Source organism: Dermochelys coriacea, chromosome 5 (genome assembly GCF_009764565.3).
Source record: "Dermochelys coriacea isolate rDerCor1 chromosome 5, rDerCor1.pri.v4, whole genome shotgun sequence".
NCBI lineage: Eukaryota > Metazoa > Chordata > Testudines > Dermochelyidae > Dermochelys > Dermochelys coriacea.
Window position 1 is genome coordinate 2,212,245 of NC_050072.1, and position 15,288 is coordinate 2,227,532.

The window sequence follows — 15,288 nt, forward strand, 5'->3', positions numbered from 1 at the left end:
CCCCTCCCACCTGGGGCTCGCCCCGCCCCGCGCCCCAGAGAACACACCCCCCCATCCCGGCCCCGCCCTCAGCGCTGACCCAGCCCCGCCCCCCGGAGAACGCTCCTAAGCCGGCCCCGCCCCCCGGAGAACACCGCCCGCCTCCAGCCCGGCCCCGCCCTCAGCGCTGACCCAGCCCCGCCCCCCGGAGAACGCTCCTAAGCCGGCCCCGCCCCCCGGAGAACACCGCCCGCCTCCAGCCCGGCCCCGCCCTCAGCGCTGACCCAGCCCCGCCCCCCGGAGAACGCTCCTAAGCCGGCCCCGCCCCCCGGAGAACACCGCCCGCCTCCAGCCCGGCCCCGCCCTCAGCGCTGACCCAGCCCCGCCCCCCGGAGAACGCTCCTAAGCCGGCCCCGCCCCCCGGAGAACACCGCCCGCCTCCAGCCCGGCCCCGCCCTCAGCGCTGACCCAGCCCCGCCCCCCGGAGAACGCTCCTAAGCCGGCCCCGCCCCCCGGAGAACACCGCCCGCCTCCAGCCCGGCCCCGCCCTCAGCGCTGTCCCAGCCCCGCCCCCCGGAGAACGCTCCTAAGCCGGCCCCGCCCCCCGGAGAACACCGCCCGCCTCCAGCCCGGCCCCGCCCTCAGCGCTGTCCCAGCCCCGCCCCCCGGAGAACGCTCCTAAGCCGGCCCCGCCCCCCGGAGAACACCGCCCGCCTCCAGCCCGGCCCCGCCCTCAGCGCTGACCCAGCCCCGCCCCCCGGAGAACGCTCCTAAGCCGGCCCCGCCCCCCGGAGAACACCGCCCGCCTCCAGCCCGGCCCCGCCCTCAGCGCTGTCCCAGCCCCGCCCCCCGGAGAACGCTCCTAAGCCGGCCCCGCCCCAGTCAGCAGGAGCTGCAGCTTCTCATCTGTGGCGGGGGCAGAGAACGAGCGTAGCCCGCCGTTCTACAAGCCTGAACCCCTGGTCAGTGCCCCGGCCCCGGCCCCGGCCCCGGCCGCCACGCGAAGGGGGAGTGAAATGATGCAAGACAGAATGGTGCTGTTTTACACCCACTTGGCCCAGGGGCACAGCCGTGAAGAATCACATTCTGTAGCTCTGGCTGGTCGAGCCTGATCTCCTGCCGGGGTCCCAGACCAGGTGAGGTGGAACTCTTCGTTTCTGCCTTCAGACATTTAACAGTTACATGTGAGTAGTTACATCGTGTGACTGGTTCTCAATGCTCCCACCACTGGGGTGTCACCATGAGTGCTCTGGCAACCCAAACATTTCAGATCAGAGGTAAGGTACTCCATGGACCACAAGCTGGGAGCAGGGGCAGAAGACACACCAGACAATGCCCTATTTTGTATTGTTAATGTAATGACAGTAGTTTGCTATGTTAGTCCATACAGGCTCTCACCTGTATGGAGTTCCCAAATATGTGTGTGCGCACACCTGCTAATTGAGATTTTTTTTTTTAAACTAGCAATGGCAGAAAATAAAGGGTGCAAATACTAGAGTTGCCCACTCTGTTACAGAAAGAATAGAATCATAGAATATCAGCGTTGGAAGGGACCTCAGGAGGTCATCTAGTCCAAACCCCTGCTCAAAGCAGGACCAATCCCCAACTAAATCATCCCAGCCAGGGCTTTGTCAAGCCTGACCTTAAAAACCTCTAAGGAAGGAGATTCCACCACCGCACTAGATGTAACCCATTCCAGTGTTTCACCCCCCTCCTAGTGAAAAAGTTTTTCCTAATATCCAACCTAAACCTCCCCCACTGCAACTTGAGACCATTACTCCTCGTTCTGTCATTTGCTACCCCTGAGAACAGCCCAGCTCCATCCTCTTTGGAACCCCCTTTCAGGTAGTTGAAAGCAGCTATCAAATCCCCCCTCATTCTTCTCTTCCGCAGACTAAACAATCCCAGTTCCCTCAGCCTCTCCTCATAAGTCATGTGTTCCAGTCCCCTAATCATTTTTGTTGCCCTCCGCTGCACATTTTCCAATTTTTCCACATCCTTCTTGTAGCGTGAGGCCCAAAACTGGACACTCTACTCCAGATGAGGCCTCATCAATGTTGAATAGAGGGGAACGATCATGTCCCTCCACCTGCTGGCAGTGCCCCTACTTATACATCCCAAAATGCCATTGGCCTTCTTGGCATCAACAGCAAAATGTTGACTCAAACAGAAAGAGTAGTTCCTAAATACATGCAGTGAAGTGAGTTGGGCTCTGGCGAGCAGGTACAGATTGTCCAGCTAGTCCACCCCCTCGTACTTTACAGAGAGAAAACTGTACTAAAGGAAATGAAAATAGCAAAAGCAATGGGCTTTGGGATCCTTCCAGGTGTTAGATGAATGTAAGATTATTTAAGCAGCTTACAGCTATTCATAATATGCATAATGAGCATTTCTCTAATCTAATTTTGACGATCTCTCCCAATGGGGCCTCTAATGCATGGAGGATAATTTCATTTTATGATAATGCTATTATATGAGAGTTCTTTGTATAGTCCAGTCCTTTGAGAGAAGATTGTGTTTTGAAATATGCACTGAGCTAATGGGCTCCCCAGCTATAAAAGTACAGGGTGAGCTTGATCCTGCTCCCAATGAAATCAGGAGCAAAACTCCTATTGGCTTCCTTAGGAGCAGGATGGAGCCCTGCATGGAGCCTCTATTTTGCTATCTCTTCCTATTTGCTTTTCACTGCAGTTCCTCTTGTTGGCAAAGCAAATAAAAAAAACCAAAGTTAAGCAAAATATTCAAAACATATGAATGAAACCCCAGTTGATTTATATAAGCTTCACTTATGACATGTGGGCCAAACATGACTTGCTCGTGGCTGCAAAAGAGCAGGCATCAGGCCACTGCAGCCTCCGCTAAGGGAATCTAGGTTTGTTGTGGAAATCACCACATCTCTCAGAAGTCTGGGATTTGGTTTGTGTTCCAGGCAGTCCTTCAAGGAGTGCAAAGTGAATCAACTAATTTACAGGTTTCAGAGTAGCAGCCATGTTAGTCTGTATTCACAAAAAAGAAAAGGAGTACTTGTGGCACCTTAGAGACTAACAAATTTATGTGAGCATAAGCTTTCGTGAGCTACAGCTCCTTGAATCAACTAATTTAGCTTCACAAAACACAATTCGCTGTAAGCCAAAAGATTTAACACAGGTCTGGTAATTACCCACAATGGAATTTGGACTGGATAGCAGAATTACCACCCCTGCTCTTATGAATGATCCTTTGGCATTTTGCCCAGTCACAAATGGTCAGGACCTCAGTTTTACATCTCATGTGGAGATACTCCCTTGCCCCTGCTCCCCTTCACAATACCATCTAGCACCCTGCTGAGGGCATGAGTCAGAGGAAAGAGCATGCCCACCCCTTATTGCCGTGTTCTAGGGTTGTCTTGGAAATCTTCTATATATGCATACTAACCCGGCCAATGCCACTTGGTTCCCAAGTGATGGCCCACCTTAGCCCTAGTGGTATGGCTGCAGGTTAGTTGCTAGACTGAAACATCAAAAAAGGACAAAACGCAGGATATGTAAGTTCTGGAGACAAGATGACATTACCTAAGCTACTTACTGAAGTACACTTACAAGAGTGTAAAGGTCCTTTTGGGGAGTTGCTACTGGGTGCTTTGTAAGTTAAACTGTTTTACATTTGCTTTTACTTCTGTAATGAACTTGAGTGGTGGGCAAAGCACAGCAGGAACTATTTTTGCTGAAGTGGTGCCAGTCAATTGGGCTACTATGGATAGGCAAGACTCCTGGCTCTGATGCTGCCCAAAATGAAAGTGGGCAAGGGACAGTCTGATGTGGGTGTGCTGTTCCCATGGCTCTTTGCCCCTGTGGGAAGGGTGTGGCAGAACCTATTGAAAGGGTCACGTATGACATCCTGCCTATATTTCGGTATCTTTCATAGGGCATTCCTGCCCTGTGGCACCTCCTGCTGAATTATTGTGGCCCTGCAGGTACTTCCTGCCTCAGTTTCCCTTCTCAGGAAGCCAATAACTGCAGGCACTTTTGATACTTGACTCAATAATACCCTCCTTAGGGCTTGTTTATTACAAAATCTCATGCAAAAGGGGCAAGGACAAAGTGTCCCAAATAAATCAAAAGTGCTTCTGGCTTTCAGCATTCCTCTGACGCCTGCCCTCCTAGCTCCATTCCCAGTCCCCTCAGGGTTCTCTGTGTCTTTTCTTTATGGCAGGAATCCCCAGCTCTCCTCCTGGAGCTGGGCTGCAATTTGTGTCCCTCGCTGGCCCTTACTGAATCCTCAGGCTCAGAGGGTTTAGCAGGCTTCTGCTGGTGTCTGATCCCTGCTAAATCAGGGCCTGGTAGGAGCCTTCTTACTCCCTTCTCTGTCTGCAGGCATCTACCCTGCTATGAGGGAGGACTTATTGGAAATCAAGATTTATGCTGGTCCCGTTCTCCCATCTCATCCCCAATTGGTTGGGGGAGAGGGGACCCTTGATCCGCCCTTTCTGCAAGGTTTCTGGCTCTGGGCCTTTAAAGAAACAGTACCGGGGTTTCCACCCCATCCCTAGCTGCTCTTGGGACTGCTTTTTTTCCTATCAATATCTCCCAGGTCTTTGCATCTATAATCCTACCTCTCAACAAAAGAGCCTTGCCAAGTGACAGGGTGGACTGACCAGCAGGCAGTACTTCCAGTGTTTAATCTGTAATGAAAGAAGTGCCAGGGCCAAGCAATTAGGTGCTGGGGCTCAAGCAATTTTTATACATTCATCACTGATGCAGCAAGACCAAAGGCGCCAGGGCTGTGAACTGCCGATCCTAGAGGTGCTGGGGCTCAGCCCTGGAACAAATTAAGCTCTGAGTACTTCCCTCAAGGGGCAGGCTATCCCTTACGCTGTCATTCTAGGCATTTATACTGTACTTGTCACCGCAGGGTCAAAGCACTGTTTTATCATCCCAAGAGATTAATAACCACAATTTGGCAGAATACGTTTCAGGTTTGGAATGGAGCATTTGAGGAGGAACAACGGGTTTTTGCATATAAAAACTGAGTTATAAACTATTAAATTGTAGCATAAGTTCTCTGTGGTGATTAAACGTGGAACGTGTTGGGCTCTATGTATAGAGAATGGGCTGTGTAACTGGATAATCCTTACACACACACACACAAACTCTTGTGACGTGCAGGATATGTAAAGGAAGGGTTAATTTTTGTCCCATATTCTACAGTATCCTCCACTCTCTGTTTGCTTCTCAGAGATATGTCTGTCATGAGTATGTGTCAATGACTAAACTTCTCTCCGGGATGCTGAGAGGGAAGAATTGAAATGTTCCCGTAAACAAGGTGGGAGATGAGCTAATGATATCTGGTGCACCTAAAGGGATAGGGGACTTAGGCTGTCCTTTGTATGCATTGGGAGTGTGTCGTGCAGGAGGCTTTGTGCCAGTGGCAAGGTAGCTGGGCATGGGAGCACCCCTCTGCTCCCACACGACAGTCACTGTATACATCACTTTCACAAAGCACATAACAGGTCTTGTGCTGATTTGTTCCGTTATCAAGTGTAGCATAGGCGGTAGTGAAGGATGTATCATTGTGAAGGCTGGGTTCCAACTCCTCCTTTTCAGCAGCCCGTAAACGGCGCATGTTCCGTCTGTGCACCATACACTATACCACACTTCCAATCCGTTTCCAAGTGAAGTTCAAGGTATTGTTCTAAAAAGCCTTGTATGATCTGGCTCCTGTGTATCTTAGAGACAGGGGCCAGATCCACAGCCCTGTGCAAATCAGTCAAGCTGCTTTGAAGTCAATGGGGCAATGGTGATTTACACCAACCAAGGATCTGCTCCCGGAGGCCCAGTGCAGCTGCAGGGAGGGACTCTAAGGGCTTGTCTACACATACAGTGCTGCTATAGCCCTTAGTGAAGGCTCTGCCTATGCCAACAGGAGAGCTTCTCCCATGGACCTAGGTACTCCAACTCCCCGAGAGGTGGTAGCTTTGTTGACAGGAGAAGCCCTCCTGTTGCCATGGTGCTGTCAACATCAGAGATTAAGTTGCTATAACTGTCTCTCCAGGGTGTGGATTTTCCGTATCACTGAGAGACATAGTTAGACTGCCATAAATTTGTGGTATAGACCAAGCCTTAGCCACTTTTCCATTCTTCCTCTCCTGTTTTATTAGAAAGGAAAACCCTGCAAACTGTGCTGCTAATCTGCCATCATCTGACTTTCTTCCACCCTCTTCCCTCTGCTTGTTTGTAAAAACCAACTTGTGTCTTGGGCCATGTCTACACTACCAAATATGTCAGCAAAACGTATGTCTCTCGGGGTGTGAAAAAACAACCCACAAGCAACATACATTTTCATCGGCATAAAGGGCAGTGTGGGCAGCGCTATGTCAGCAGGAGAGCTTCTCACACCATCATCACTACCACCGCTTGTTGAGCTGGTCTTATGATGGTGACGGGCGCACTCTCTCCCATCAGCATAGAGCGGTGTTACAGCAGCGCAACCGCATCGGTCCCGTGGTGCCGCTGTAAGCCCGCTAGTGTAGACATGGCCTGAGTTTAAACGTAAACTCTCTGGGATGGGGATTGTCATTTACTGTGTTCGTAGCACAAGAAGACCCCACTAGGAGTGAAGTCTGTGAGTGTTGCTTTAATACAGGTCAATGGCCGAATGATGCTGCCCAGTTTTTAAAACTACAACACATCTTGGTACCACGATATTAATCACCACAGCCATCTGCAGCAGCAGTCTCTTTGGTAATGCCCATGCACGGTAACCTATACAGGGATCAGTATGAATGAAATGTAATTTTCTGTGGGATTACCTTAATTATAGATTAAAAACTCTCTATTGATGTCATGCAAGGCACTTTCCCATTGACTAGAGTTCAAGGATCTATACAAATCTTTGTTCCAGGCTTGGCACAGGCAATCTAAATTAGGGAAGGCCTTTGGTGCCAGGAAGTCATAACAGGATATAGCTAGTCAGGTGAACCTATGGAGCTCTCTCCATATCAACAACAATTCTGCTCAACTAGCTCTTGATTCCCAAGACTGTGTGTTAGCCACAAGACTTTTTCCTCTTCATGACAGGTTTCAGAGTAGCAGCTGTGTTAGTCTGTATTCGCAAAAAGAAAAGGAGTACTTGTGGCACCTTAGAGACTAACAAATTTATTTGAGCATAAGCATCCAATGAAGTGAGGTGTAGCTCACGAGAGTTTATGCTCAAATAAATTTGTTAGTCTCTAAGGTGCCACAAGTACTCCTTTTCTTCTTCCCCTTCATCTTTTCCATGACTAGAGGGCTGGGAGAGGGGTTAGATCATTACTGACCAATAGTTGTGGGAGCATCAAGGAGTTGAATATGACTTTCAAAATCTATTTAACATTCTCTTCTCTTTCCTGAAGGCGACACCTGGGGGGGGGGCAAGAAGGGTCACATGCCCCTCCCCAGACGCCTCTGGGGGGCACATTCAGCAGAGAACCACAGGGGCGAAAGGAGCAGAACGTGTGGCCATTGGACAGCCCCATGCTGGCAGCTCCTCTGATGTAGCTGTACTGCTCCCCACCCTGCCCCCAGCCCTGCCACGCAGCTGTGTCTCCTGGGGTCTGTACAGCCCCCCGGAGGACAGGGCTGGGGGCGGAGGCAGTACTGGTACAGCCATGCCAAAGAAGCTGCCAGCATGGGGCCACCCGGTGGCCCCACGTTCTGCTCCTTTCGCCACTGCAGTTCCTGGGAGAGCCCCGTGGCACTGAACTGAACTGCAGGGCTCTCCCGGGAACTGCAGTGGTGAAAGGAGCAGAACATGGGATCGCCACTGCCAGGAGCCAACGCCCCGTGCCAGCAGCTCCTCCGGTGTGGCAGTACCGGTACCGCCCCCAGCCCTGTCCTCCTGTGGGACTGTACAGACCCCAGGAGACGCAACTGCGTGGAAGAGCTGGGGGCAGTACAGCCGCGCTGGAGGAGCTGCTGGCATGGGGCCGCTCTCCTTTCGCCTGAAATCCATATCCACTCCAACGGGAGGACAGAGCCCCCACCCCCACCTGTGGTACCATGGGCTGGAGAGAGCGCAGAGGCCCAGGCTGGGGGTGAGACAAGGAGGAGTCGGGGGGGGGGGCTCACATGGGGAGGTCACATGCCCCCCTTTAGCTGGTGCCCCGCTTTGTGTCCCTCCCATGAGTCGCCCAATCCCAGATTTACTCTCACACAAAGTGGCATTATTTAGCAATACAAATTCTGCAATACGAAAAAATGCTTCCCCTAACTGGGAAATACTTTTTAAACAATGAACACCTTTCCCATCCTGGCTCCATAAAATCCACAGAAAGATAAACTACAGTCTATAAACTCTTAGACTCATAGTAACATCGGGCTGGAGGGAACCTCAAGAGGTCATCTAGTCTATCCCGCTGCGCTGAGGCAAGATTAAGTATACCTAGAGCAGGGGTACTCAACTTCATTGCGTCGTGAGCCTCTTCCGACAACAAAAATTACCACATGACCCCAGGACGGGGACTGAAGCCCGAACCCTCCTGAGCCTGCTGGCCTGGGCGGAGAGGCCAAAGCCGCAGGAGGACCAAAGTCCAAGGGCTTCAGTCCCAGGCAGGGGCCGTGTAACATGAGCCCCGCCGCCCAGGGCTGAAGCCAAAAGCCGAGCCCAGCTGCCCAGGGATGAACCCCTTGGACTTCAGCCCCAGGTGGTGGAGCTCAGGCTTCGGCCACAGGTGGTGGGGTTCAGGCTTCAACCCCAGACCCCAGCAAGTCTAAGCCAGCCCTGGTTACCCCATTAAAATGGGGTCATGACCCATTTTGAGATCCCAACCCACAGTTTTAGAACTGCTGACCTAGACCATTCCTAGCTACAAGCAAGGCCTTTTGTACTCTACTGCAGCAAACTAGACTAAACTCTCTACCTGGCCCTGCTGGTTTCTCTTGTGCTCGGGTGCAGCAGGCTGGAAATTTTGCGGTAGCTTCATGTAAACTAAAAAAATGGAGGATTTTACTGTATTAATTATGAAAATAGATAATACAATCAACCCAGTGTCCCCCATGTATATTGACTTTGTATGCAATTTGTTTTAGGTTGCGTGCATGTGCACACACACACACGTCTCAGTCATCAGTGTACCACAGCTCTTTATTCTGATTTTGTTTAAGTGCAGCATGGGCATTGTCGTGGGGAAGGTGGAAGTGTTGGCAGCTGAGTAGGGGGCAGTTGTGGCTTTTGGCATCTGTGGTAGAACGAAAGGCAGCTTGGCATTGCTGAAGACACACAGTAGCTGGATGTTCCTACCTAAGGGACCAGCAGTGAAATATTAACAATGGTGACATTTAAATTGTCATCTTTGGATTTCAGAGTTAACATCCCAATGAGAGAAACTGGGCAGCTCACACTTCTTTCAGCTGCTGTTTCAGGCACTCTGCTGACTCAGGAAAGCAACTATGTATGACTTATAATTTTGGTTCATTTTTAAGGCTTTCTTTGTAACCATAGGGGCTAGAATATGACTACTGCCAACACACACGTCTCTGGCAATAAGGGGCCAAATTCAGATTTGCAGTGAGAATAGCAAAGTTACTTTTGCTTATACTAGGTCTAAATTTAGCCCAAGGTGTCTAAGTAGGATCCTCAGATACATGCTGCAGAGCAGATAGTTTAGGGAGAAAAAACCCTACATTTCTGGCCTTCATCATGTGGCTCTTCATCACTGGCATTCCTAGAACAATATCCCACTTCATCTTCTCTAGCAGTAATAATTAATCATTTGGGACCAACCAGACCCCAATCAACTGCAGCTGAAAAAGTCATCCTCATTACGAAAAGGTGGCACCCACCCACTCTGCTTTGCCAGCTGTTTTACAGCTGCATGTTTACTAAGTGTATGTATACTCATAAACCACTATAGTGGCAAAATTGCATCACAGTAGTGCTTCAGTGAAGACACTACCTATGCCAGTTACCCTGACCTAATTTCCTAGTGTAGACCAGACTGAAGTTTCTTTACTAAAGGAGCTGTAGTGCAACTATCATTAGGTTTGAGGTAAACTGTCCTTTCCTTCTCTCCCCCTGCCCCATTACCCCCTATTTTTATGGATTTAATGGCTCTGTCATAAAAATGGATCAGGCTGAAACCTGGCATGTAACATATCCCAGAGGAGGCTTTATTTTTAAGTCAAAAAGCATTTACATCTGTTAAACCCTTTTCCTATTATGCAACTGCCAAAAAAGTCATTTCAGACCTGTTTTTTGTGCTAAGCTCTAAAGATGAAAAACCTTTGCGTTCACCCAATGACATTTGGCAGGAATTCAGTACTGAATGTAAGCTAAACTTTTTATGAACACTAATAGCATTGGGGGAAGAGAAATCTTGGGAAACAGCCCTCATTTAAGTTCACAGATTGGGAGGAAATGATGAGCATGCTTAGCTGGTATTTTTACCCCATTTATTTAGTAATGCAACCTTCTATTTCTAGCACACCCAGAGAACCTCAAAGGCCTCTCCACACGGATATACGCTATCTCAGCTATACATATGAATCATTCCATCAACCACTGAAACACTAAACCCTCCTCCAGAGTAGATCACCGCTGATACAGAATAGCACCTCCAACAGCTAAGCCCAGTAAGTGAAAACCAACGTAGACAAATGGAAGTGCAGGGAGGCAGAATGTATGTAGTTCTCTGTTGCAGTTGGACCAAAAAACTGGCTTAAGACTCCAGCTCTTCAGAACAGCACCCTGGGCCATTAGTTCAGTGCTAAATCAGAGGGAAGGGCAGCCTCTACTGCAGCCACAGCCATAGCTAGATTCCCAGGCAAGAAGGGATGTGTAACAGGGTGGCTTGCCAGTGGGCTAGAGAGCCTGGGGCTAAGCCAGCTCTGATTACACAGGACAAGCCACACCTGGGTTGAATCAGATGGTCCCAGGGGAAAAGGCAGCGGGGAAACTCCTGCAGTGAGGGAGGTGCAGCGGGTCGCTGGAGCCAGGATGGAGCGAATGGACAGTTTTATGTTTGTTTGAGAGCTTTGTTCGTTTAATAACCTAGACCCTATGCAGGGCTCTGACTGAAAGGGACCATGGAGCCTGGGGAAGGGAGAAACAGGGGCAGGGCACAGCAGAGGCACTCCTGGCCACAATGGTGTGCTCAGGTGGACACTGATTCCAGCCAGAGTCACCCCAGTGCCAAATGCAGAGATTACAATAAACTCTCTGCTCCTGCTTGAGATTCCCCTGTTCATGCTTCAAGGATCACAGTAGCTCTTTTGGCCACAGCATCCGAGCTAGGAGCTCATGTTCAGCTGACTATCCTCCAAGAGCGCCAGTTCTTGGGAGTCCCTGCCTCCCAGGATTCAGTCCCCCATGGTCTGCATTCTTTGTCTCTAGGTGTATGCATTTCCGTTTAGCTATATTAAAATGCATGTTCGCTTGCACTCAGTTGATCAAATGATCCAGATGGCTCTGTGACCTGTAGCAGCTGGTTTTTTGCCTTCTAGTTCTCCCATCTGGATATTTCCCAGACCAAACACTGCTCAGTTTGTGACGTTGGGAGGAAGGATGGTGCTTAGGCCACTGACCTGAGACTCAGGAGACCCAGGTTAAATTTCCACTCCACCATACACTCCCTGTGTCACTTACGCTCTGTGCTTCAATTCCTCATCTGTACAATGGAGACAACATCACTTCCCTGCCTGCCTGGGGTGCTGAGGGTAAATGCATGAGAGATGGTGAGGCACTCGGATACGATGGCTATAGAGACACAAGGCAGTCTGCCTGCCTTTGGATTATGAATCTCTCCTCCAAAAGGCTGGGCAAAAGCAGCTCCTTTCATCTGGGAGAAAACCTGTTAACGTAATGGAGTGGCTTGCATAGGAGCTGACCTTTGCATTACAACTGCTTGGTAGCAAAAGATGACTCTTAGCCATTCAGGTTTGAGTCAACAGAACTTTACTCTTCTCAGTGCAATTATCCTAAACTCCAGAAACACAGGGCTTACCTGCACTGGGGCAGGAGCCTTCACTTCCTGGCGCTGCTGTTGATCTCATGACAGGAATCTTTCAGGTAACACAATATAACGCAAGTATCCAGCAGTTAGCCGGGAGCAGTTTATGAGCCGTGTCTGACCTATGAATTCCACAGCATGGCCAATAGTTTGTGTAAACTACAGATCCAAGCATGTGACTCTCCATCGTGGCCTGGCCAGCCTGGCCCTTGTTGCTTGTTGGGACTCATACTTCCCACAGACTGGACCTCTGCATTACAAATGAGGGCAGCTGCACAACCCTGTCATTGCACATCATGTGCAGCCAATGTGGCCCTCAGTCCGGTGAAATCGGGATGCTCCTTTAGCAGCTGTGTCTTTGTGGTGCTACAAAGCACGTGCATTCCTGTGCCTTGGACCGCTCTCGCTGGACAAACAGCACTAAGAGCAAGACCTCAGGAATTCTGTTCTACTAGAGCTTTAACTCCTATCTTTCCGTTGGTGTAGACAGGCCATGCAACGCTCAGCGGCCAAAGCCAGTGTTCGCTAACGTAGGTGCTTACTGTCAGGCATCCACATCCATGTTTAGGCACCAAAATAAGTGTCCTGATTGGCAGAGGTTCAGAGCACTGGGAGCCCCCACTAGCCTTCACTGGAAGCCGTAGGTGGTCAACACCTCTGAATGTCAATGGGGGTTATGGGGGCTCAGCACCTCTGAGAATTTGGTTTCTTAGGTGCCAAAACGCTGACTAGGATGCCTGACTCTAGACACCTCACTCTAGACTGTTGGGCTCAAGGAGTAGTGATCAACGGCTCGATGTCTAGTTGGCAGTGGGTATCAAGCGGAGTGCCCCAGGGGTCGGTCCTGGGGACAGTTTTGTTCAACATCTTTATCAGTGATCTGGAGGATGGTGTGGATTGCACCCTCAGTAAGTTCGCAGATGACCCTAAACTGGGAGGAGAGGTAGATATGCTGGAGGGTAGGGATAGGGTCCAGAGTGACCTAGACAAATTGGGGTATTGGGCCAAAAGAAATCTGATGAGGTTCAACAAGGACAAGCACAGAGTCCTGCACTTAGGAAGGAAAAATCCTATGCCCCGCTACAGGCTGGGGACTGACTGACTGGCTAAGCAGCAGTTCTGCAGAAAAGGACCTGGGGATTACAGTGGATGAGAAGCTGGATATGAGTCAGCAGTGTGCCCTTGTTGCCAAGAAGGCCAACGGCATATTGGGCTGTATTAGTAGGAACATTGCCAGCAGATCGAGGGAAGTGATTATTCCCACTCTATTCGGGACTGGTGAGGCCTCACCTGGAGTACTGTGTCCAGTTTTGGGCCCCCCACTACAGAAGGGATGTGGGCAAATTGGAGAGAGTCCAGTGGAGGGCAACGAAAATGATTAGGGGGCTGAGGCACATGACTTACGAGGAGAGGCTGAGGGAAGTGAGCTTATTTAGTCTGCAGAAGAGAAGAGTGAGGGGAGATTTGATAGCAGCTTCAACTACCTGAAAGGGGCTTCCAAAGAAGATGGAACTTGGCTGTTCTCAGTGGTGGCAGATGACAGAACAAGGAGCAATGGTCTCAAGTTGCAGTGGGGAGGTCTAGGCTGGATATTGGGAAACGCTATTTCAATAGGAGGGTGATGAAGCGCTGGAATGGTTTCCCTAGGGAGGTGGTGGAATCTCCATCCTTAGAGGTTTTTAAGGCCCGGCTTGACAAAGCCCTGGCTGGGATGATTTAGTTGGGGTTGGTCCTGCTTTGAGCAGGGGGTTGGACTAGATGACCTCCTGAGGTCTCTTCCAACCCTGATATTCTATGATTTCCTAAACAGATGAAAGTTAAGTTACATACTCTTTATAACTAATACCTTGCATTCCAGTTCTAATCCTGGATTTTCATTTAAATTACAGTACAGAATACCGGACAGCCACCTCCCACCCTCCAAAAAAAAGCTGAATGTTATTTCAAATTGCTCAGACTTTCACACGAGTCGTATAGTTTTGCTAATCATCGTCCTGGACCTGGCTGGGTACTTTGGGAAGTGCTTCGTTCTGATTGTTCTGACATTTTATTGACTGCTTGGTCAATGTTTTATTTGCCCTCAAAAGTCTTTTTTTTTTTTTTTTTTTTTTTTTTTTTTTTTTAAATGGGTAAGTAACCTAAATCTTGAGCTGTAATCTAACCCCATTGTGCCACTTTAGCACAGGAAAAACGTGAGAAAGCACAGAGATCTTCCTAACTGAAGATTTCCTTCCTGTCATTTATAATAAGGCTCCTTTACATCATTCTGGCAATGTAGGAGCCTTAAAACTTTCACAGGGTTTTATCCCCTGTCTCTCTAGGCTGCTCCAGGCACACTGGAACAGACACACTGCCTGACCTGCTGTGGAAGAGGAGCGTGTCCCCTGGCAGACTCTTTTTCTGTGCGGTGGTGGGGGTGACTTAAATACTGGGTCAGAGTTTGTGAAAACTAGTCCCCACATGCTGTTCAGAAGAAGATGCAGCATTGCAAGGTGGAATCTGTCGTTTCTGTGGGCTACAGCTCAGCATTGAAGATGTCTGTGCACCACACTTCAGTTACTCAGATGAATTTAATCTTGTAACATCTGTATAAGTCTGAGATCCAGCCAAAGCAAGGTCTGTTGGAAAATATGATCCTTTTGAAATTTTCAGCAGGATATTTCCAAGTAAGATCTTACAGACAAGGGCGATCTTTTTGTCTTGTTTGTACAGAACCCAGCACAATGGGGTCCTGACCCATGATGAGGGCTCTTGGGCATTTTTGCAATTCAATAATAAATGTCCTTAAAGGTGACTGTACTGGGTGAATTTGGGACCTGGTCTTCAAACTGTTTGCTCGGCCTTTGAGTGAAACACGTTAGCAAATACAAATACAAAAAGCAGCGTTTTAAATGAGCGACCCCCCTCTTCCCTCCTCCGTTTCTCAGGCTTCACTGCCACTGACCCCCTGCTGCCATACCAGACCTAGTTGAGTCATCTGGGCAGTCCCCTGGGAAAAGGAGGGCAGGCAAGGCCAGGGTGTCTAACGCATGAAATAAGGAGGAGAAAACCTTGACCTTTCAGGCCTTCTTTATTCATCGTAAAGCAGCAAGAAAAGGGCATGAGATGTTTTTTCTCCTGTTGTGCAGAGCTCTGTATTCTGCACTGTCCACAGTAACAGAAGTCCAACTAGCCTGTTACTGTTTATGAAAGTCAGCAAAGGTGGGAGACACAGACTGGTCCAAAGTGGATTGTTTAACTTGAAGTGTGATAAGGGCACTGCAAGGCTCCTGCAGAGACGGGTTGCCATGCCAATGAGCTGCAAGAGTCTAGAAATAGGAGGGAATGTTTCCAGATGAAATCACCCA

At 49.6% G+C, this 15,288-nt stretch overlaps 1 long non-coding RNA gene across 1 annotated transcript; it reads left to right on the top strand.

The window, feature by feature from the left end:
• The first annotated feature begins 874 nt into the window (after positions 1-874).
• Positions 875-14,735, top strand: LOC122460404. The gene is made up of 2 exons (XR_006281684.1): positions 875-1,115; positions 13,831-14,735. It is a non-coding gene; the product is annotated as an uncharacterized LOC122460404 (long non-coding RNA).
• Positions 14,736-15,288: the final 553 nt, after the last annotated feature.